Source organism: Spea bombifrons, chromosome 4 (assembly GCF_027358695.1).
Source record: "Spea bombifrons isolate aSpeBom1 chromosome 4, aSpeBom1.2.pri, whole genome shotgun sequence".
NCBI classification, from domain to species: domain Eukaryota; kingdom Metazoa; phylum Chordata; class Amphibia; order Anura; family Pelobatidae; genus Spea; species Spea bombifrons.
In genome coordinates, this window is record NC_071090.1 from 95536693 (window position 1) to 95540515 (window position 3823).

The window sequence follows — 3823 nt, forward strand, 5'->3', positions numbered from 1 at the left end:
TCATGGGATCTTGCCGTTGTACTTCGAGCCTTATGTTCAGCTCCCTTTGAACCTCTGGAGGAGGTATCCATGAAGTTTCTGTCGCTGAAAACAGTTTTTTTAGTGGCTATTACATCGGCTAGGAGAGTTGGGGAAATCCAGGCGCTTTCGTCCTCTCCGGAGTTCACGATTTTTCATGACGATAAAGTGGTTCTCCATGTTAAACCTTCTTTTCTCCCCAAGGTCATTTCCCGTTCCAGTATTAGTCAGCCCTTGGTTCTTCCTACTTTTTTTCCGTGTCCTTCTTCTCCGGATGAATTGATTTGGCACACGTTAGATGTCAAGAGGGCTTTGGAGATTTATATTGCTCGTACCTCCTCCATCCGTTCTTCGGACCAGCTATTTATAAAATTTTTTGGACGGTCGGCCGGGTCAGCAGTTTCTAAAGCTTCTATTTCTCGTTGGCTAGTGGACGCCATCCGCATGGCTTACCACTCTAGTGGTCTCACTCTACAATGGCCTATCAGGGCACATTCTACTCGGGCTATGGCGGCCTCCTGGGCTGAAAGAGCTGCAGCTTCTCCTGAGGACATTTGTACGGCTGCTACCTGGTCCTCATTTTCCACTTTCGTGCACCATTATCGGCTAGACATCTTTTCCTCCTCTGCGGCGGATTTTGGGCGTAAGGTGCTCCAGGCAGTGGTCTCTTAAGATGGCCCCCCCATTTCTGGGATCTTGCTATATCCCATCGTACTGCCACTGTATGTTGGGAAAAACGGAAATTTTTACTCACCGTAAATTCCTTTTTCCTTAATACAGTGGCAGTACCAGTTTCCCTCCCTTATTTAATAAATTATGTTTGGCAAGCTATTTGGTGTCTGTCTTGTTACTTACTGTCTACCTCCGGTTCGGCCCCGGTTTTTATGGGTAAGGAGGAGGGCTTCCGGGGCACTTAATTGTTTTTTATCTTTAGATCAGCTTGTCCCGAGAAAAGAACATTACCCATCGTACTGCCATTAAGGAAAAAGGAATTTACGGTGAGTAAAAATTTCCGTTTTTGCCCATCTATTTTCTAGGACTCGACCCTGACGACCGTCTTTCAGCTTTTTTGTTGCCTTCTCAGGATCTAGAAGGAGTCTCAGGATCTGTAAGCCCACTATTGCGACATGAATCGCTCAAGATATTTGTGAAGCTTACAAGTCAAGTCTGCAGGCAAACAGCAGCCCCCCAAACCTAAAAACTCATTCCACTCGGACTCTGGTGGCTTAGTCAAATGAAACCAACACTTTTTTTGTCTGCGTCGCATTACAAGTAAGTGTTCCTTGGCAATAATAATGAATGAGGCAAGCTTTTACACAAACTAAATTACAACACTGTATTTATGGGAAAGGTTTGGAGGTAGATGACCATTATCTTTTGTACACATTTTACGTGCTGAGGAACCAGGATTGGCTGTGCACAGCCCCATGGCAGCGCTATTAATGCTGTTTTGCTAACAAGTATTTGTAAATGTTTATGCAGATTTCTTCAGAAATACCATCAAAATAATGCAGCTAACAGAACTGGTTGTTCCACATAGTTTTGCGCCTGCCAATTAACCTGGTGAAGTTTAAGGACATACAGAACATGCACTGTGTTACCAAACATGCTGGTGAATATATACAATTATTTGTGAAGTACCCTCACTGCCCTGAGTGTGGACTGGGTCAGTTTAAAAGTCTGGAAAGATTATTTATTTATTTATTTAACTCATTAGGTACTCATTTACTCATTATGTCTCTCGTTTGGTATATACAAATGTATAAACTTTTGACAATCTATGAACTTTTGATATTTTCATGTTATGCAAAATCCTAATCAATCTGGCCTAGGGTACCAGTTTGCCTTATTTAGTGATCTGGCTACACAGCAGCCAACGTTCAATGGGCCAATTTGGAAAATCATAGATTTCCCTAGTACTCCTGGTAACCAGCCCATATACACTATGGAGGAAATTGGTGAGAGAAGTTGGGGTAATGAGTCAGACCTAGGGCAGCACTCAAAATACCCCACTGACTCTAGCTGTTAAACTATAACCTCAGTGATCCTACTATGCAAATAGGACCTTTAACAAAAGCTGGATGATTTCAAGTTGTATAGCCCTACTCTTTTTTTTTTTACAGTATGTCCTTCCAAAAAAAATATGCAACCCCAAAGATGTATGTAGCAGATGTAGATTACTGTCTATTGTTACTGCATACTCCCATACCTTCCAAACATCCAGTTTTCTGCAGGGCAGTCACAATTTTCGAGGAGATCCTCTGATATTGCTGGCCATCCCAGGGAGCTGTTGCACCTCCCTGCAGCTATCTTCAGGTAGGGCCAGACTGGGACGATGAGAATCCGTACCGTAGAGGTATGGACTCTATATTTGTATGCTCATGTAGGGCTGAGCTTGCATATCCAGTTGGTGTCCACACACTGCAGCACCCAATCTGCCTCTGGAGTGGCAGATCTGGTGTTTATGGAATGATGTTGGCCAGCGGAGATTTACCTGGTGCCAAATAGCCAGCCCAGACTTTCTCCAGGTGAGATAGGCTGGCAGTCCCAATTTGGCCCCACAACCCTGCTTCCAGCCCCTTCCCTCCATGACAGATAGGTGTTTTACTGTATACCCTGCATACCCTCGTTTTCAAGGAACATGTTGGAAGCAGGTTCTGAATCGCTCCAGAGAGAGCTGCTCATCCAAGCCTCAGAAGAGAATTTCTAGCCTTTCCTGCTAGCACAATAATACAAAAAAGCATTACACAGGCTTTGTGATTAACACATTTTTATGTACAACAAAAGCACAATAATGACAATTTTGTTTCCCAGTAGAACGATATTTATAGAATACCAACACATACACAAATCATTTCACTGAGATTGGGGTGTGCAGATTATTTCACTCAGGGATAATATATAGAATTTTACCTTAAGACGGGTACATGTATGTACAATAACACGTTCGGTTCTTTCACCAGCCAAAAAAAGATCAGTAAGATATAACTTAATAATTACAATGAGCTGTCTGAAACTGTAAACAGTTCATATAGCAGACACTGTGATATATGCAAAATGTTTGAACTTTTCATGTTCGGGATCGTTCAGGTAGGCGAGGATATCATATAAAAGCTCAGATGACTTCTTCAGGCCTCTGATGATCTATGCATTTCCATTACAAGATGAAGGAGGCAGGGCTTTATTTTTAATATTTAAGGAATACATGGGCACATTTATATATATATATTGGATTCCTTATGTGATCCAGATTTAAATCCATGCTCATTCTGGTTTCTAAACTTGATTTTTTTTCCAAGCTACTTTTAATATACTGAACAGTGTTAAGGTAAATGTATGACTTTGGGTTTATTCACTAAGGCTTGGGTTTGCAGAAAATGTGGCGCTTAACTCCCTGATATCACTGTGCTTTATAAAGGGCAAACAGTAATGGATATTCCATGAACACCAGCTGCTGTGGGCTCCAAAGGATGGTCAGCCAGCCAAACAATGGCTTCGTGTTAGACTCCTTAGGGACTTAGCTATTCTAGACTACATATTCAGGGTGCTCAGTCAGACATCCCCATAATGCGCATCTGGCCAAATGGCCTGCACAAGATGAGCTATCACTGCTATGATGTTATACAGAATATGAGCTGTTTGTTTATTGACTTTATTCTTAAGTCAGGGGCAGTTAGAAGTCAGATACCTCCTAAATTTATAGGACCTATAGGTACCTACCTACCTACTTTAAAGCCAGACTTCATTGCATAATTTTTTTTCATGGCATACAGGATATTAACCTGTTTTGTCTCATAATGGCCTG

The 3823-nt window shown here is 42.0% G+C and overlaps 1 long non-coding RNA gene across 1 annotated transcript; it reads right to left on the reverse strand.

Moving 5' to 3' along the window:
• Nucleotides 1-3255: 3255 nt before the first annotated feature.
• LOC128492131 (uncharacterized) lies at nt 3256-3528 on the reverse strand. Its single transcript, XR_008354064.1, has 2 exons — nt 3465-3528; nt 3256-3379 (listed from the first exon to the last, which is right to left on the reverse strand). It is a non-coding gene; the product is annotated as an uncharacterized LOC128492131 (long non-coding RNA).
• Between the last annotated feature and the right edge of the window lie 295 nt (nt 3529-3823).